Below are 21,828 nucleotides of genomic sequence, written 5' to 3' on the forward strand. Positions count from 1 at the left end.
ATAGTTACACCAGTGTCAAAAATCTCTCTCTCAGTTAAGTGAGTAAGAGTGGAGACAAGAAAAATGTCTGAGAATGATTAACTTCTATTAATGACCTAATAGAGAGACAGATCCAAAACTAAGTAAGGCTCATATCTATAATCCTACCTTTTGGGGAGATTGAGATCAGAAGGATGATAGTTCAGGTGTTGCCCAGGAATAAGCGAAGAACCCATCTCAAACAACAACTAAGGATGCTGGTGTAAACTTGTGGTCCTAGGTAGTTGGGAAGCCTGTGAGTTCAGATTAGCCTAGGCAAACAAAATTTCTCAACACTTCAACAGAAGGAACTGGAGGTACTGGTTCACACATGTTATCACAACCAAGGCAAGAAGTATAAAATAGGTGGATTGTAATCCAGGCACAAGGAAGGCAAAAAGAGAGACTCCATCTCAAAACAACCAGTCTCCAAAAGGGCTGAAGACATGGCCCAGGAGTAGAGTAGCTGCCTATCCAGCAAAGAACTGAACGTATGAGCAATGGGTCTTTGTCATCTCTGATTCCATCCTTCAATCCTCCCAACATAATTTTTTCTTAGACCTTCAAAAGATAGGTATGTATATGGTTTTCTAAAATAAATATAAAGGGAAGATACAATGAGGTAAGAAAGAATAAACTGTTGGGAATATGGCCTAGTGACAAGAGTGCTTGCCTCCCGTACATGAAGCCCTGGGTTCAATTTCCCAGCATATAGAGAAAATGGCCAGAAGTGGTGCTGTGGCTGAAGTGGTAGAGAGCTAGCCTTGAGCAAAAAGAAGCCAGGGACAGTGCTTAGGCCCTGAGTCTAAGCCCCAGGACTGGCAAAAAAAAAAAAAAAAGAATAAGCTATAGTGGAATTGGACTGTGGTAATATTTTATTTCAGAGATTTTACTGATGAAAATTTCTTGGGAATAAAGGAGGCAGATGTGGGATGCCCTGAAGTCCCAACTTTCCTTATCTTTCTAGATGATTTTAAACTCATTATATTGCATCCTAACATGCTGAGTTATAGTATTGTCATTGTCACTGGAATTCTTGCCAGGAGCATTATCTTTTGTAAAGAACTGCAAAGCAGAGCTTTTGTTCATTTCAGTTGCATTTTGCTTTCTTTTTGAGAGGAGCTGGGATGAGGAAAAAACATTCTGCTCAATTCTACCACCTAGAAATTGCTTTTTATAAGTAAAATGGATTCCTTGCAGATTTTTCTAGGTGAGATTCAGAAATTGTATTTTCAAAAATAATATTAATATAATCAATGGCTCTTTTCAAATGATTTAAGGTAGATATTTAATACCATTCCATGACTATCTGTACATTGTGGATATAGCTTATCCACAGCTTCTGAGATACTTAGAGTGAATCCCTGTACCTATTTTAAATAATACTGTAAGGAATAGTGTGTAGATATATACCTGAACTAATTGATCTGAATATGCTTTCTTTTAGATTTGTAGACAAAGAAGTCTTATGTTTTGGAAAGGGAACTGGCTTTTCCGAACTATCGTCCTTGATGATGACAATTTGAGGAATGGATTGAGTGGAAGGATGGCACTTGAATGCTGGGAAACCCACAGTCTAAACTGAGACAGGGGTAATAATAAAAAAAATGAAGGCAGATGAGGGAGAGCACAGCAAATACTTAAGACAGTGGAGTCGACATCATCTAAGTATGGAATCAACACGGTTAGAGGTAGAAACTGATCCTTATGGGGCAGAGAAGTGTGATTCATGGAGAGAGAACGGTCAAGGGTAACCAGAAGGCTTCTGGCTTGAACACTGGGGAGTAAGATAATGAATTCCAAACTGAACATGCTGAGCGTGAGATGCCTTGAAGGCATCTTGGTAGCAGCAGTCAACCAGCAGCGCACGGGAGGAACGACACAGAGTCCCAGGACATAGACTCATCCACGTCTGCACAAACAAGACAAGAAGAATAAAATCTAGTTTGGTTCTTAGTTGCTTTACTGTTCTATGCACACTTGCCTGATCCAATCACCTTTTCCTTTCAGTTCCTAAGTTTTAAAAGGCGAAAGATTTATATGATCTGAAGAGAAACCAGAGTATAGTTCCTAAATTTTAAAATGTGCTAGGAAGGGGGAGTGGGCAGGGCACAGGACTGAATAACAAGTGTGCTGTATTCGATGTAGCTTTTCAAAATGATCATTAATACTTCAATCTGAAGCAAAAGCTTTGTGTTCTAGGGAATATGGATTGAGGAATAAGGTGGGAATTTACAAACTTTACACCAGAGTGCATAGAACACAAGAACATTATGGCAAAGTAAGAAGCAACATTCCTACTGATGAGTAAATATTATCATAATGATGTCCAATATCTATAGTTTTTGCAGTGCTGAGACTGAACCCAGCTCTTTGCCTGGAAAGCACTCTACCACTAATCCACATCTGAACCCATAGTGTGTTTGTTTGTTTGTTTTAAAAAACATTATTTACCCCCATGACATTAGACTTTTACCACAGCCTCAGAGAGTTCTTGCTACCAATTTTCATACAGATGTGAAGTCAAGTGAGTTGAGGCTCTGAACAACTAACATAAGTTTTCTTTTATAGCAGGCTAATGTGCAAATTGAAAGCCAGATTCTAAGACCAGCCTTCTCCCCAGTATCTTCATGAAACCCATCAACCAATCCTTGTATGAACATTCCAGACATCTCTTCGAGTAGGTATGCAATGCCCAGAGGTCCGCTGACACACCTTGCACACATCATTCACCTCTGCCTAAGAAGTATCTGTGCAACTCAAGCTAACTCTGCTGATAGGAACCAGTACATTTTCTTCTTTTTTATTAAAAGGAAACAATTTTTTGGATGCTTCCTTTTCAGCATCTCTCTGTAAAAAAAATTATCATAAGGGTATTATTGTCTTTGTTTAAATACATAGCTCAGTGTTAAAGCAGTTCTTCATTTCTTTCTGTCGCCTAGTCATGTAGGTCCTCAGAAGTGTATAGACAACTGTTCCTATTCAAGGCTACTGAAAACACATGTTTACTTTCCATTATTTTAAGGCTGAGTTTGACTTGGGATCACATATTTCACTGGCTCTTTCCTTTACTATGAAGGTGAAAGTGACTTTCTTCAGCCTCCTAATTTATTTCAGAAAGACAGAGCAACTTTGACAGGAGAAATTGAGCCAAGAGAGCACAACAAATATTCTGATCAAACTCAATTTTTGTCGTCAGCTGACAGCTGTTTATTGAGTTTGGTGCCATTTAAAAAAAGTAACAGTTTCATGGACCCATAATTGAGATAAAATAAATTGTGTATTTTAGAGTATACCACCTGACAGGCTTTGATACATGTACCTACCAGTGAGACCATCATCAGTAGTGAGGTGGAGAATATATACTATCCATCACTCCTAAACTTTCAACTTTGTTCTTCAAGATCTTCCAAACCTCAGCCTGACCCTTTGATCACCAGAAGCCCAACATATTCTGACATAGGAACTCAAATTGTAACAACTTCCAATTATCTTTTGTTTTCTTTGAATTCAACTTTATTTTAGTAAGAATTTTATTGCAACAGATTCCTAAAAACTGACACAATTATTCAGAAAACTTAAGTAGTTGTTGGAGTCTAACTGCCATTTCCTGTGTGGGAAGCAGGAAATGTTTCTCTTTCTTATTTCAATTTTCCCTAGTTTCTCCTGTCATACTAAAATAAATTCTTGCTAAAAATTAAAAGAAAAGATGGGCTATTACAAATATGAAATTAATTAGCACAGGTTTAGGCAAGTCACAGCAGAGGATCATAGGAGCCCAATAGCTATACCCTTACAAACACATAAGATAATACTAAGTGAAATGAACTCCATGTTATGGAAACGAGTGATATATCCACTGTTGTAACTACTTTCAACGTGCTATGTGTAACTGTAGCTTCTATTATTGATGATCTTCTTGTGTCCCCTTCCTGTGGTTGTACCTACACTATCTCTGTATCTTATCTGAGTATATTGGAAACCATGTATACTGGTATTAGGACTAGGAAATTAAAAGGGAATACCAAAATCGAGAGACACAGGGTAAAAAAAGACAAACAACTACAAAAGCAATACTTGCAAAACTGTTTGGTGTAAATAAACTGAACAACTCATGGTAGGGGGGAAGGGAAAGGGGGAGGGGGGAAGGGGGAATGAGGGGGAAGGGGGGAATGAGGGACGAGGTAACAAACAGTACAAGAAATGTATCCAATGCCTAATGTATGAAACTATAACTTCTCTGCAATTCAGTTTGATAATATATATATAAAACAAATAAGAAATTAACAAAAGTTGGCCAACTGGGCTCCGGTGGCTCACTCCTGTAATCCTAGCTACTAAGGAGGTTGAGATCTGAGGATCAAAGTTTGAAGCCAGCCCAGGTAGGAAAGTCCATGTGACTCTTATCTCCAATTAACCACCAGAAAACTGGAAGTGGCACTGTGGCTCAAAGTGGTAGAGAGCTAGTCTTGGGCAAAAAGAGCTCAAGAACAGTGCCCAGGCCCTGAGTTCAAGCCCATGACTAACCAAAAACAAAACAAAACAAAACAAAAAGATGGCAAATAAAGGTAGGCAAAGCCCCAAGAAGAAAAATGGCTGTTCCCTTAAAATGACTGATGAACAAATTGGAATACAACAACATTCTCCAAGAGGACAACTAGCATAGCAGTTATTCATTTACATTTACCTTCATTTTGTAAAGATTTAAATTATAATATAATGTGAAGATTAAAATGGATTTTAGAAAGAAAATGCTGTATTTCTGGAAAATGTACAAATTTCTTGCAAGTACCACATTATGTACATTGTTTTGACAATTTGGAATATAGAAATAAATACTAACAAAATATGAAGAAGGGGCTGGGAATATGGCCTAGTGGCAAGAGTGCTTGCCTCAAATACATGAAGGTTCGATTTCCCCAGCACCACATATATAGAAAATGGCCAGAAGTGGCGCTGTGGCTCAAGTGGCAGAGTGCTAGCCTTGAGCAAAAAGAAGCCAGGAACAGTGCTCAGGCCCTCAGTCAAAGGCGCAGGACTGGCCAAAAAAACAAAACAAAACAAAACAACAACAACTATATATATATATATATATATATATATATATATATATATATATATATATATATATATGAAGGAAAAAAGACAACAAATTGAGAGCCATGTTAGTTCATAGCTAGTTATAGCTAGTCATTAGAATTGACTAAATATATCAGAGCTTATCAATATGATAGAATCATTGGAAGTTATTTAAATTATCAAGTTCACCTGTATCAAATAGGCAGAAAGAAATAGGAAAAAAAAGAAAGAAAAGTAAGTATATGTAGAATGAATTCATTTCTTTCAACAGAAAGAAAAACTTTTAATGTGTTTCTGTATAGATAGTAATAATGTAGGGAGAACTATGTAACATTTCACAGAAATTTTCTTTGGGGATAAGGATAAAATACTAAAAAAACTCACTTTCATTATACATATTTAATTTTACTAAAAATTTACTAATTTCATAATGCAAGATATTGTCACTTTAATAACACTGTAGATACATACTTATGAAAGTTCTTCATATAGTATTAAACATATCCAGTGAGAAAACATTTCTTGAAATATATACTCTAGCCTAGCATGGTGTCTCCCGTGTGAAATTCTAGCTTCTTGGGAGGCAAAGATGGCAGATCACAGTTTGAACCAGTCCCAGATAAAAAGAAGTGTGCAGGATCTCACCTCAAGCAGTGATGGCACAATGCTGCTCACCTGTCTACCCCAGTGATGAGGGGAAAGAGGAACTCAGCTCAGGCTGGCCCAGGAATAAAGCACGTTCCTATTCCTAGTTCCCTGGATATTGCATATATGTGTATTGGAAGTAGGGAAAGGAAAGGGAATATCAAAATCTAGAGACAATGGATAAAAGACAAACCAATGCAACCACAAAACTTACAGAACTATATGGTATAAATCATCTGTACAACTCACTCGGGGGAGGGAAGAGGGGAGGGGGGAGGGGGGAATGAGGGAGGAGGTAACAAGTTAGATAAGAAATGTATTCACTGCCTTACTATGAAACTGTAACCCCTCTGTATATCACTTTAACAATAAAGAAATGGAAAAAAAAATCAGTGTAAAAAAGTGGCTGTAGGTGTAGCTCAAGTGGTAAAACTAGCAAGCAGGCAGCCCAGAATTCAATCTGCACACACACACACACACACACACACACACACACACACACAATACTGAAGGTTATTCTACAACTTTAAGAACTCTTATAAAACCATATGGGCTGGGAATATGGCCTAGTGGTAAAGTGCTCGCCTCACATACATGAAGCACCACATATATAGAAGAAGCCAGAAATGGCACTGTGGCTCAAGTGGTAGAGTACTAGCCTTGAGCAAAAAGAAGCCAGGGACAATGCTCAGGCCCCGAGTTCAAGCCCCAGGACTGGCAAAAAAAATATGTATTTGTCTAATCTTTTTATCATGATTTGTACAGTTACATGACAAAATATGCCCCAATATACTTCTGTTTAAGTAAAATCAACATAATAAAAATTATGATTTTAACTATAGTAAATTAATTGTCCTTTACAATGATTCTCAAGTGCTGACCCATAATAACCAAGTAAATATGGTCAGTGGGGAAATTTCTGTTTTCTTCCAAGTTGGAATAAAAGAAACTTGGGTTATGCTTTTGTGAAAGAAATGTAACATTGGGCAAAATGCATGCAACTAGCTTCCAGACCTGAAGCAACAGGGAGCTTCGCATAGGGGATGGAGCAAAGGAATACACTGAGTGAAGCCTGAAGAAGAGCATCTGGAAGCTTCAGCACAGGGAAGAAGAAACCCCACCACAGCCAGAGAGCCCTCAGCCTTGGAATGTGAGGCAGACAGCTTGCCAGCAGAGGGCTAGAGGAGAAAAGGGCACTGAGAGAGAAGTTTGGGGACATCTGTGCAAGTTCCGTCTCGAATCTTCAGCTAAGTAGTAATCAGCGATGAGTGGGCAGGGCTTGAGGAACAGGTAGGAGGAGGAAGGATGATTGGGGGAAATATTTCCTTGCAAGTGTTGTAGTGATGTATACATTTGCTATTTTCGTTTGTGTACTTTGTATAGGATATATATTACCAAAGTGTATGTGTTAAGTATGTGCAACTTATAATGTATATATGTATGTATAGGTTTTATTGCAGTGGAAGTTTAAAGTAATGTGTGAGGAACAATAAAATGAAAAATGGACTGATGGGGTAACATCCTGCTGAAATTCACCCTTCTCAAACATAGCACACCTTAGTGGCAATTTACATTTCCATCCGTCTGTTATCCAATCACATCATAAGAAAGCCAGGAAGGATGCTGTTAGTGGAGTTTATATCCAGATGGTGGAAATTAAACATTTCTTGGCAGTTTTTCTTCCTGAGTCTAAGTTTTTCACATGTGACCATTTAATCATAATATATCGCACTTTTTCATTATTTTATATTAGTTATACAGGTGAGGATTTCATTGTTGCATTTCCATACATATTCCAATCAGTTTTACCCCTTCTAATGTATTCCCTGTTTTCCTTCCAAAACATAGTATCCTCAATAAATTACGGCTGATTACTCTTAAGACACTGTAATTTACTAATAGCAAATAGTATTAACATATATTATTATGAATACTTACAGTGCCTAGCATCTTTAAAAGGTATATCAATGTTATGAGTTTCAGAAAGGGTGGTTTTACTGGCGAATAGTAATAATGTGCAGGGTATACATTAGGGTGTTTAGAACAAGTCATGGCTTAAGTGAACACTGATGGTAATCTTCATGTAACGATGTAACACAGTTGTAAGAAACCAGTAAAGACAAGGGATGGCATTCTGCAGGGCTGACCTGAGCTATAGATACCTGTCAGCTGGGTGTGGCACGATTCCTGAGTCAACAAGTTGCCAATGGAACAAGTATGTATGGACTGCTCTCAAGGAGCTTGTTTGAGGTAAGATAGTGAAATAGTGTCATGGCAGCTAGTGAAGGGGGCTTGTGGCACTGCACTGGTGTTAGTAATGTATTATTGATCTATAGCTGAAATGACCTGAATGTCAAACTGGGAGGATTTCTCTCAGTCTCATGTTCTGAATCAACTGTTGCCTTTTAGAACAATATCCCAGGTCCCTGACTCATCTTTTATCAGAACAAGAGCAACCGAGTGGATGTTGCAGTACGTGGGCCACAAATGTAACAAAATGAGGGCTTCTATATTTGCTTTGTGGATTTATTTCTGGATTAAGGTCCCACAGTCAGGCTGTTTTGCTCACTTGATGTTTCTATATGGAGAGGGGATTTAAATAACCCATTTGTTTGCACTTGAACTTAGTTTAGAGGTTTGCAGTGTCATTTATTTCAGGATTCTCAGTGAGCTATCCTCCTATTCCTGTAAATGTGTGTATGCATGTGTGTGTGTGTGTGTATATATATATATATAGAGAGAGAGAGAGAGAGTGTGTGTGTATTTAATCAATGAGACAATAGAAGATTCTTAAATACTGAGGTTTACACTGAAAAATAATCCAGATTACAAATGATATATTCATTTCACTGGATTGGGTTTTTATCCCTTTATCAGGAATGCCATTTGTGCTTTAAAACAAACCATAAGGGAACATTTCACATGGAAGGGATTATTTTCTCCTATGCAAGATACAGTACAGGTAAACAAATGAACATTCAAAGCTTGCTTAAGCCTGGCCAGGTTCCCCTTCAAAGGATCCCTATTATTCAATGACTGGTGTGATTTAGAGAAGTATAAATCTGTGAAATGTTGGCTACCAAGAAGTAAACTACATTAAATGAACTTGCAATGAAAACACTTGACCTGAGCTCTAGGGAAAATGGAACTATTTTCTGCATTATTTGAAGACTATCTTCTTTGCTTCCTTCCCCAAGAACATTCCCTGTGGTCTAGAACTTTTCCTGTCTGCTACAAGCTGGGAAGGATAAAGCTTCAAGGCTGCTCCCCTCCTCTCAGGATGAGTTAACCTGCTTTCTGCTTTTGAAATTTTTCAAGGGCAAGGTATTTTAACTACAGAAATCTAAGAACCATGTCTATATAATTAATCTGTAGCCATCATCCTTTCTCCTTGTGTTACCTGCATTACAGTGTCTGTGGTTCTTTTTGGGATCTGGCTACTTGGAAGATGAGTTAAAGATATGTTTATCTTTAATATTTATCTATAATAACATTCAAAAAGGTCTCAAACTGTTTCATGTATATTCCCATTATTGTTAGCTGGTGTGGTGTAGAAACATCTACACATAATGGGGACAATGCCAGCAACATGAAGGTATTTAGCAAGGCAAATCTGGTGTGAAGGAGAAATGTTTAAAACACATAAAGTCAGGAAATGGTCTTTGACCCAGATCTTGCAGTTCCAATAGGAAATATTTGATAAGAGATGTTTTTGAAATTTTGCTACAGTCCTAAGAATGTATTTGAAATCATCAATAACAAATTGAGGGGGCTGGGAATATGGCCTAGGGGTAGAGTGCTTGCCTCGAATACATAAAGCCCTGGGTTTGATTCCCCAGCAGCACATATATAGAAAAAGCCAGAAGTGGCACTGTGGCTCAAGTGGTAGAGTGCTAATCTTGAGCAAAAAGAATCTATGGACATTGCTCAGGCCCTGAGTTCAAGCCCCAGGACTGGCAAAAAAAATCAGATAAAAATTGAGAGACTTGCAAAACTGTTTGGCATAAACCAACTGAAAAACTCATGGGGGGAGAGGGAAAGGGGGAGGGGGGGAGGAGGAATGAGGGAGGAGGTAACAAACAGTACAAGAAATGTACCCAAGGTATGAAACTGTAACCTCTCTGTACATCACTTTGACAATATTAAATAAGAGGAAAAAAATAAATAATGTAACAAAAAAGAACAAAAACAGTGGCAAATCCTCTAACGAAAAAAGAAAATACAAAAAAATTGAGAGACTTGACTTTGCTTTTCTAAACTACCAATGATAAAAAAAGGTCGTATTATAAACAAACATACTGGAAGGAATATTGCATAAGATTGTTACTCATTATGGCCAAATGAAGAGGCAACTGGAGAATAAACAACAACCATGACAGGCCTCCACAAAAAGCACATGTGTGTATCAAGCAATTAGTATATAAAGTTAAATTAACTTCATCAATTTTGTGATGCTTATAGAATTTGTCAATTGTATTATAATTGTAATTAGTTTTTTTTGGGGGGGGGCATTCCTGGGACTTAAACTTAGGGCTTGGGTACTACCCCTGAGCTTTTATACTCAATGCCAGTGCTCTACCATGTTGAGCCACAGTTTCATTTCCAGGTTTTTAGTAGTTAATTGGAGAAAAGAGTCTCACGGACTTCCTTGCCTGGACTGGCTTTGAACTGTGATGCTAGGATCTCATCCTCCTGAATAGCTATGATTATAGGCATGAGCCATCAACACCTGGCTATAATTATCATTTTTTAAATATATTTTTAGTGGTCCTAGGAATCAAAACCAGTGCTTAATATAGGCCAAGTGATATTTTCTACTACAAAGCTACATTTCCACCCTAGTGTGATTTCTTGATCAAAGCTGGAAAAAGAAATCATTTGTATTAGTTTGTCTTTAAGTGACCTCCTTGAGTTGTATAAAGAACCAAAACACCAAAACACCTGGATCATACTTAGCTAGTGACCATAGTCAATGTGGGAAATGAGGGGGTAACTTTCCTTTTTTTCCCCCCTAGTTCCTATTATTTATTTCAGTATCATTTTGAGCACAATGTTTGAAAAGCCCCTTGTTGGGTTACATACATAACTCAACTTGGTCAATATACCATGTATACTGGTATTAGAACTAGGAAATTGAAAGGGAATACCAAAATCGAGAGACACAGGGTAAAAAAAAAGTCAAACAACTACAAAAGCAATACTTGCAAAACTGTTTGGTGTAAATGAACTGAACAACTCATGGAGGCGGGGTGGGGAGGAAGGGTAAGGGAGAGGGGGAGGGAGAATGAGGGACGAGGTAACAAACAGTACAAGAAATGTATCCAATGCCTAATGTATGAAACTGTAACCTCTCTGAATTCAGTTTGATAATAAAAACTTAAAATTTAAAAAAAGAGTTTGATTTTTAAATTTACCCAGGAATAAAAAACAAGCCAAATCTGTTGCAAAGCAATAAATGTGTAAGTGAATGAAAACTAATCATTGTACTGAAATAAAAATCTGATTTTCCTTATATTACATTACAAATTGAGTTTGCCTTGTTAAATGGTGGTTGTATAATCTTAGTTTCTAGAAATATTTCTTAAGATCTTTGTATATAAAGCCTCATTTTATGTTTACAAAGGATTGTAACTTGTTTGGCTAAATATTTACAAACATATATAAGCTAAGAATGACACTTCAATTGGTTTGTATATTTCTTAGTGAATGTGAGAAACTTATAAAAAGATGCATTTCATAAGCTTCTAATATTTGTTCATTTCCGTGAACCTCCCTATAATCTGGCATAAAATTGAAGATGAAGCTCTCGTTACACTAAGCAAAATACCTTGGTTACAAATGACAAATATATTTGCCATGAAGTTGTTGTAAACAATATTCAATTAATAATTTGAATGTGAATATTAACTTATTCCAAATCAAACCTTTGTTTTTAGCTAGTAAAGACAAGTTATTCATTCTCTAACAACTGTGAACTTAGATATGTTGAATATCTGTATGATATATGTAGTTTTTTCCTATCTTTACACGTTATGTATGCATGCAATGTAAATTTGATTTTAAATTAAGATTCACACAGGCCCCTTTTTGAAACAACAAAAGCTGTGTTTTCAGATTTCCATATTTCACTACATTTGTAAAATGTGCAGGTCGTAGACACACTAAAGAGTTTAAACTTATTTTAGGTTTTTGAATCTTTTACTACATTATTTATATAGAGAGTAAATAACTGAAGATAGGGTTCAGAAAAAACAATTTTGTATTTTAAATTATTAAAATTAAAAATATGTAGAAGAAACTGGTTTGACATAAGATCATACAATTTATGTTCACCTTTTTAGAAATGAACATCTTATGTGTACATATTATAAATAAAGCTAATTTAGAAAACATTTTTCTTAAATTATTGAAACTATTAAAAATATAGCATACTATGGTGTACTTTCTTTTTTTGTATCTTTGCAGGATAAATAGATATAAAATGTGCTAAAATTAAACGAGCGATTATAACTGGAATATCCATACCCTTAAACTGGTCCTTGTTCCTCTAATGTTACATACAAGTTCCCTGTGTGATTTCATCTATATCTATCTATCTATCTATCTATCTATCTATCTATCTATCCATCCATCTATCCATCTTCAGTTTCCAAGAAAGAGCTCTTGCTAAGATAAGACTCGTATTCTAGAACTTCTAAAAGAAAAAGGCACATAACACTAAACTCTTTTAGTTTCCAAATGGAATTGTAAACTTTTCACTCGGAAAAAGAAATCAAGTTCTCTCTGTTGATGATGACCTAACACCACCCACATATCACAGTATGGGGTGGAAGGAAAATTCCAAGAAGAATTTCATTTCAAGGAACAAAGTGCTCAGGAACCATACTCACTGAACAATTCCCAATGTGCTCATGTGTGAGCAATGCGAAAATTCTAAAAATACTGTTCAATGATATCTTGGTAGTTCTTCAAATGCCTGAAAACAAACTTTTTTTCTCTAGTCAGATTTTTTTTTCTCTCTTTTTTTATTTCTAGTCAGATTTTTAAGGAGGATTTCACATTTTCATGACATAATATTTTAAAATAGTTTTTAAGGTTACAGTTGCATTAGTAACCAGCATACTAGGAGTATGAGTTTTTGTAATAATTAAAGGGTAACAAAAGCAATTCATTATTGATTTGTTTTAAGGCTATAGAAATTGTTTTTAATAGTAGAAAGTAAATATGGTACTGGATAAATATTTGCACCCACTGACACAATAAGTCTAATTTTGCTCACTAAAGTATCTGTCATGCAACAAGACGAGAGTAAAGAAATTTTCAAAAACTAACAGCATGTGGGTTGCTGGCAGCTCTTCTCTATAGTCTTAGCTACTCAGGAGGCCAATATCTAAGGATTGCAGTTCTAAGCCAGCACAGGCAGGAAAATCAATGAGATTCCTATATCTAATTAACTGCCAAACCAAAAATGAGCCAAATGGCTCATTTGAGCCAATTTGAGCCAAATGGCTCAAATGGTAGAGCACTAGTCCTGAGCAAAAAAGCTCAGGGACAGCAGCCATGCTCAGAGTTCAAGCCCTGGGATACACACAGACTCAGACACACACACACACACACACACACACACACACAGAGACATAGACACACACACACACACACACACACACACACACAACACTGACCCCATATGCTTTATTTAAAGCTGTTTAATTCGCTATCTGACCCTCAAACACAAAATGAGGTAAATGAAGAATAACCGAACTGAATTCAGTTTTACCATTAAGGCAAAGAGAGGAATTTTAAATTATTTTTATTCTTGTAATTAATTATACATCTTCTATCAAGAGTAGAAAGTGGCAGAAAAATAGAATTTAGCACAAAGAATACTTTACTAAAAGTGTATTCTATGCAACAGGAAGAAAAGCTTATCTTCTGAGTCCATGTTATCTCCCAGAAAGGCAATTTACACAATAAGAACTTTCTGAGAAAAATTTCTACACCATATGGGAAGTTGGATTCTTTCATGCAGGAAATCCCTGTCTGTCCTGAAATTCTGCAACTTTTCCATTAAGAATAACTTTGATTAAGAATTTGTTAAGAATAGCTACTTGCTGCTAAGGCAAACAAAACAGTATTATGAGATTGCCTAAGGACCACCCTTACATACTTAGTTGTAAGTAAACACTGGATGTGAAGGAATGGACTATTCTAGAAAGTTGTGTACAAGCCACAAAGTTTGACTGCTAGTTAATTTGCTGACATATGAGCCACTCTCAATGACTTTCTCTACAAAGAGCTGAAGGAGATCAAGGCTCCTATAGGTAACATCATTGTATAAACCCAAAGCATTTTCATCCTTTGGGAATTAAGATCTCATGTAGAAGTGTGAACAGAAGGAGCAATATGTGGTGATAAGGAAATAGACATGAGCAGAAGCCTAGTTGTGAATGGCCTTGAAGATAAGGATAAGTGATTGAAATTGGTCAAGAAAACAAGAAACAACCTACCCTATGAGGCTGGATTTTGAAATTACTACAGAGAGGAAATTGTAGAACTGAGATAGAAAACCGAAAGACAAAGATGGATAGACCTGTTCCTGAACAAACTGTATAACATCATGAATCCCTGGGGCTGGGAGAAGGGATTTGTTGATAACAAAAATGAGGCCTTTGTTAAAAGTTTGGCACTATGTAACATGGATTCTAGGAAGTGTCTTTGAGAAATGTCTATTAGATAAGTAAAGAAAATATAGATTTATTCTTACATAAAATAATATTTAATATTAATATATTGGGACATAAAAAGGAGTTGATTAGATTAGAAAATTACACTACAGAGTTTCTTATTAAGGATTGGCTAGACTTTTGTCTACAAATTAAAAAAATACAATATTAAAGAAAACAAAACTTCCTTATTTTGAATTTATTCTTAACATACAGAAGATTTTTTTTAAAGAAAAAGGACATGAACATAAAAGGGAAACTATTTTGAGGCAGGTACTGCAGGAAGTAGAAGGAGAAAGGGAGGGTGTGGAAAGAATATGATCAATTTACATTGTATGTACATATGGAAAGGGCATAATGGAAAAAAATTAATTTGTGAAAGAAGAAAATTTAATTTGTGTAGGAAGATAAAAAGAGCAACAGAGATCATAATCATGACTAACATGCATATATGCATGGAAATATCACAATGAAATCCCTCACTTTGTACAAATCATATAGGCAAATAAAATAAGTTTAAAAGGAATAAATGAAATATTTTTAAAAGAGATCCATGCTTTAATTTATCTTAGTGTGTCTGTGGGCTGTTCTGTAAATCAGCAGTGATGATTCTCCTAAAATTACCAAGGAGCAATCCAAAAAAGCACACAGATCTTAACAGTCTAGCAGTCTTTAGCCAATATCCATACTTAAATGCTGCCTAAGTAACATTTCTAAGTATCCTGTTTAGAAGAAGAAAGTAATATAAATATGTAATTAAATACTAATCAGGAAGTAAGGTTTCTAGGTATTTGTATACTAGATTTAATGATGCTCTGTTTTGTTATAATATCTGATTCAAATAAATCAATACTAAGTAAACAAGGTCAGGTTTTGTTAACAATTTGATAAACCCATGTATTCCAGTCTTCACAAAAGTCATGCAATAGTTAAATAAAGCGCAAAAGAGAGTGGACAAATAGGCAGCCAAACAAAAGACCAGCCTAAATGAATATGCTATTCTTTTTATTGAGTGTTCTTTTTATACACTCGTTAAAATTTTTATTTTTTGGGAAACTGATTGTTGGATGAGAACAAAGCTTTTCAACTCAATGTCAGGTTTTATTTGCTACCACATTTTAATGAAGATAAGAAAAATGTTTGAAGTTACTTTCAGTAAGTATTCTTTATGTATCCTTTAATGCAGGGGAGAAAATAACTTTTATCTTACCCTCCTCTGACATTTCTATCTGGCTGTCAAGTTGCTAGCATCACATAATAGAGACTGTCACAGGAATTATCAGTCTGGAGAAAAAAATTTAACTCTTAACTTTTCCAGGGAAAACAACCATATGGGTTGTTGTATATAGTATTGTATATAGTATATAGTATATACTATGTAGTAAATAATATATAGCCTAGAGTTGTATATAGTAATTAATATAGTATATAGTAATAATATATAGTTGTACATAGTAATTATTTCAGAACTTGAGATAGAAATAGTTGGAATTGATTAAAATTGATTAACATGCACAGGAAAAATAACAATCTGTATCTTCAAATCACTATTGGAAAGCATTAAGATTTTCATTTGCTTTGGAGAGAGGATGGGAAGAGAGAAAGAAGAGGGTAGAAGGGAGATAGGCAGGTAGAGAGCAAAAGAAGGAAGGTAGCCAAGAGAAGTAGAAAAGGAACAAATGAAGAAAAATGAAGGAATGTCCACAGTCAGTACTTACTATGTTCAAACAACCTCATCAATTGTTCTGGGTGTTGTGATAATCTCCCTTAAGGTCCAAACTTGCTGGATGCCAGGGGCTCACACCTGTAATCCTAGCTACTCAGGAGACTGAGATGTGAGGACCAAGGTTTCTAGCCAGCTTAGGTAGCCAAATCCTTGAGACGCCTGGAAATGGAGGTGTGGTTCAAATGTTAGAGTGCCAGCCTTGAGCAAAAAAAGCTAAGTAAGAGCACAGGATCCTGAGGTCAGTCCCCCAAATAGATACATATACACATACATAAAAAATGAACCAGAAGGAGGGGTAATATATTTGACTAGAAATGTACTCATTACTTTAAGTATGTAACTATAAGCCCTCTGCACATCATTTTGAAAATAAAATAAAATTTAAAAAAGAAATAACTGTAGAAAATATGATTATATTTAATAAAGCAAATATTTCTCTGTGCTATGAAAAAAAATGAACCACACTCATTTCCGGGTGCTTTCCACTCTCAGCCCTCTTTATAAGTTGCTCCATCTAAAGCAGTTAGGCAGCCCTTACAAACTAAGAACCTAATAATAAGTCAAGATAAAGATATCCAGGTACAGACCCTCATCCAAATTCAGGACAACTTGAAAGGCCATCCCAATTTCAGAACTTCCTATAAAGTCTACAAAAATCTTTGAGATGACACTGTAGGCCATCTTCTCTCCATTTTCTTGGTTGTGCATTCTCGTTTCTCCTCCACAGATGGAGTCTCACAAAGAAAGAGTCATCAAGCCTTTTTTTTTTTTTTTGGCCAGTCCTGGGCCTTGGACTCAGGGCCTGAGCACTGTCCCTGGCTTCTTTCCGCTCAAGGCTAGCACTCTGCCACTTGAGCCACAGCGCCACTTCTGGCTGTTTTCTGTATATGTGGTGCTGGGGAATCGAACCTAGGGCCTCGTGTTTCCGAGGCAGGCACTCTTGCCACTAGGCTATATCCCCAGCCCCTCATCAAGCCTTTTGCTCCCTGATTTCTTTTCTCAGAATTGGCTTCTTTGGATATCTAATCTGTGAACTAAATACCTAGGAACACTGATGGCAAACAGATTAGCCTCTGTCTCTGGCCATTCATTCTTTATAAAAATACATGGTAATTTAAATGAAGTATTTAATTCACATGCAAAAAAATCGAATCTTAAAACAATTTTTCAATGCTCCATTTCCCAATGTCAGTCTACACTAATGCTCTGTACAAGCATGTGCACACAGTAGCTCTAGGTCTTTGTGTGCAAGGTATTTTTGTGTTGTATGCTTCGGACAGGTCATAAACATGGCAGGGACAGTAAGAACTGCCCCCTGAAAATGTGTGAAACATTCATAACTAACATTAATATCTGTTTAAAAGAGATATTTATGTTAATACATTTGAGATGTATTTATTTTTGCCTTTTAAATTTTCTGTAGATGGTAGAAATCTCAACTGCATTCTTTTATCTACTCTTTTCCACAGAGGAGCAATTATAGAACCTTATGTCTTTTTAACCATTTGTTCAAATCTTAATATATCCAACCACTGGAGCTCAAGACACATTCATTTTTGATGGAGAAATTCAATTCTGATTACGTTTCTTTTAGAATTATATCATGGAAACCATCAGAAACATAAATGCCGTTAACATAGGGTTGAGAAACAAGAGAAGCTGATTTCTTTTCTCCAGTAAGCCAGCAATTCTCCTTTGCAAACTAAGTGTCTTCAGGTAGCACGGTACATAAATACCACTTCACTGACTGACTGGTTATTAAAAAAAACTCACTGATATTTAATAATAGCAATTAGAATTGAAGTGTCACATTCCAGAAAGAGTTCCATGCAGAAAAATAAGACACTTTAGAGAAATATTAATTTCTTCAACAAAAAGAACTTATCTAACATTTTGAAGCTGAAACTTATAAAACACATCTAATGACGAGGCTCACATAGCTGCATCTTGAACTGACTATTCTTCAATTAAACAGGAAGCAAGAATATGTGTATTTTTAAACAAGTAGTTATTATAGATGAGGATGTGATTTGACTGCATAGTCTACCGGTGAGAAATTATCTGAAGTCATAGTGAATGAGCAGTCCCACATGGAGGAGGGATGCAAATGGAGGATGAGCCCAAAGACAACAGACGTACAATAGGGTAGGATTGGAGAGCCACTGACAAGTCGCTGAGACAGGACAAAAGAAAAGTTGCAGTGCATACACACAAATCCTTCCTATCAGCAGTGGAGCCACAGGGATTGGTTTTTTTGCCCCCTTTCTAAACTTTCCCCACCTTTTCTGAAGAAATATATTCAAATCATGAGAACCAAGAAGAGATTTACAACAAGCATGCATTTATCTATGTTTCCAAGTGAATTTATCACAATGTCTATTTATGAAAAGAAAAGGAGTAGACAGGGAAAACATAAGAAGAAAGAGGATAAAGAGAGGGAAGGGGAGGAAATGAAGAAAAAAACCCACCTCTTCATCCAGCATGCCTCGGGGCCTTCTGGCTCCAGACTTACAATGCCATACATTCAAAAGTCTAGGCTTGCTCATCTATTGTCAGGCACTAGTTCTTTATCCTTCACAAAAACATCACCTTATGGGGAGACTGTGGCCTGAGGTACTTTGTGAACATAAATGCCTTCCCTCCTGTCCATGTGTGTTAATTTCTATCAAAAAAGTCAAGACCCACTAATCCTGGAAGTATTAAATCAATAAATGGAAAAGTCTCACAACTTAGGAAAATCATTCTGCATATTATTTGAACAGCATCATTTGGACATAATTCAATGACCACGTAATATACACATTTAAAGGGTAGGTATAATTTAGTGATGTTAGTATATTCACAGAGTTGTGCATCTTTTACCATTGTTTAGAACATTTTCATTACCCTATAAAGAAATCTCACAGCCTTTACCTGTGTAGACTACAATATGTGATCTCTCCCATCCCTAGGCACTCACTAACTTCCTTCTCTATAGATCTGTCTATTCTGGACATTTTGTATAAATTGGATCATGCAATTAATGATTCTGGCTTCTCTGACTTACCAGAATATGTTTTTAAGATTCTTTCAGTCAATAGCATGAAGAAGGTGCCTTTTACCTTTAGAGCCTTGAATTGAAAAACTCTCCTCTGCCAGAGATGAGAACATTGAGCTATGAACAAACAAAACTGCCTTCAAATGTTTGTTGTTAGTTGTAGAGCCTGGGTAGCACTTCTCACAAGAGCTGCAAGTCCAAGACTAGTATGTTCAGTTATAACTATTCTAACAGAAGTGGACACCAAGTCATGTCTACTTGTCCAAATTCTACCTCCCATCTCATAAAAACATACATGATTCAAACCACACACTCCATTAATAAAATTGCATGTATGCTTACAAAGACCACACATTTCTTACCTACTGTAGAAAAAAGTATACATAATCATAAATGCCTATCTCTGATGCAGAACACATTTACATATAATATATATATCTTACATACAAATGTTACACATTCATCTAGTAGACAGACTTATACATAACACATAAACACACACTCCACATATATAAATCTCCCACACAAAGAAACTTTTACATTTGCATATCATGTTCATATAAAATCTCACTTACATGTTTGTCTAGACACACGTGGCATAAATTTATTGTGCACTTACACATACTTACACACAAATTGGCAGGGGAAGGAAAGTTGTAAATCTGCTCTATCAAATTATGAGGCTTTGAAAAAGATTCTCTAGGGAGAGAACACAAAATGCTGAAGAGAGAGCATTCATAAGCTCTCTTAACCGTTTTTTTTTTGTCAGAGCTATGTTTCTAGTAATAATATTCATGTGTACCACCTACACATTCATGTACATTTTGGGGGTGGGGAAGTTTGGTTGTGGGGCTTGAATTCTGTGCCTGAGCACTGTGCCTGATCTCTTCAGCTCAAGGCTAGCGCTCTACCACTTGAGCCACAGTGCCATTTCTGATTTTCTGAGTGGTTTACTGGAGATAAGAGTCTCATGGACTTTCCTGCCCAGGTGGGCTTTGAACCAGGATCCTCTGATCTCAACCTCCTGAGTAGCTATGATCATAGGCATGAGCCACCAGCAGGCTTACATTCATGCACATTTGCATATACGTAACATCTACATATTTTAACTTGACCAGAAGTTTAGCTAACCTACTAGTATTCAAATTCAAGTAGATTGGCTCTTTTTCAAATTGGTTCACATGGATGTCAATAGAAAATTGATAACAGCAAATTTGTAAGATAAATTAAAAAAAAGATGTCTTCTTGAGACCAAACAGTGCTAATGTATTCTGAGTGTTACAAATAAAGCTATGAGTCACACTTTATAATTACTGCTTATTATTTTAGTGATCAGAATCGAGTCAGTGTTCATGCCATTCCACTTTCCAAATTAACACAACCTTTATCATCTGAATTACAGAAGTACTTAAATTTCCTTATTACATAAATTTTCACATTGTCTTTAAAATGCCTAAGTAAGCTTTAAGCAGATTTAAAAGAAAATTGAAGTATCCCTTTTAAATTACTATTAATATAAAAGCTTAATAAGTGTTTTTATTAGCATAACTATGTTTGAAAATAACTACACATACCACTTGTGTTTGCTCACTGTGTACCACATATGGTACTAATCTATTTTCAATGCATTATTTAGTGGTTATATATGTATAAACTTCATAGAAGAATATTATTTTCTGTACTCTACAGAGCATGAACAATTTGAAAAATATCTGAAGATTGTGAATATAACATTTACTAAAGTCTTATGCCTGAAAATGGTTGATTCTGAGTTGCTGAGTTTGGATTCTAAGCTATGTCTCTCAGGTGGTTCCATCTACCTAGGATCCTGAAATGGACAGCAAGATTTTCAAATGGGCAACTTGGTGTTTGCTGCCGAGTGAATGACTCCAGTGGCCAATAATTTTACAAGTTACCTATGCCAAAGACATTCTTACACTCTGCTGTTTAAAATAACGGTTGAGATCCATATATATATATATATATATATATATATATATATATATATGCAGATAATATGTGTATAAGAAAAAAATGAGGTAATTTAGATTTTTCAGGACTAAGCCTTCACGATAAAATCATATTATACACTTTTGGAGTACAACTCTAGGCTGGAATAGATTGGGTTTAATCAATAAGGAAAAATAATTTTTGCAGGTTTTTTAGCAAATATTTGATGGGATAAACTGCTTAGAGTAAATCACTTCTGTGGATGAATAAACCTACTTGTTTCTCATGGACCAAATAGAGTTAATAGTATCTACATCATTCTCTCCAAGATAGCAGAGAATATTAAACAGAAGTGTAATAAAGCCCTAGAAATATTATTGGGTCACACAATTAGATGGTGACAGTCAGAAAAGATTTCTAAAGGTAAGCACTGTGTCAGAGTGTTAAACAAGAGCAGTGACTAATTGCATTTTTTTTTTCTGAGTGAAGCTAAGTGGAGAAAATTATGATGAAAACCCAAACCACAAGTGTTTTCTTTTCCAAGTGTGGCTTCCAAGCCATTCCAGTAAGAATCCCAGAGATTAGGAGTCTCCCAGGTAAGACATCTTACGGACAGTCTAGCCTAAACCTGTACTAATTATTCTCTATGA

At 35.9% G+C, this 21,828-nt stretch overlaps 1 protein-coding gene across 2 annotated transcripts in view; it reads right to left on the bottom strand.

Moving 5' to 3' along the window:
- Pde4d (phosphodiesterase 4D) overlaps positions 1-21,828 on the bottom strand; it is a 1,139,603-nt gene that overhangs the window by 554,966 nt on the left and 562,809 nt on the right. The gene's annotated exons all lie outside the window — the stretch shown is intronic.

Source organism: Perognathus longimembris, chromosome 19, assembly GCF_023159225.1.
Source record: "Perognathus longimembris pacificus isolate PPM17 chromosome 19, ASM2315922v1, whole genome shotgun sequence".
NCBI classification, from domain to species: domain Eukaryota; kingdom Metazoa; phylum Chordata; class Mammalia; order Rodentia; family Heteromyidae; genus Perognathus; species Perognathus longimembris.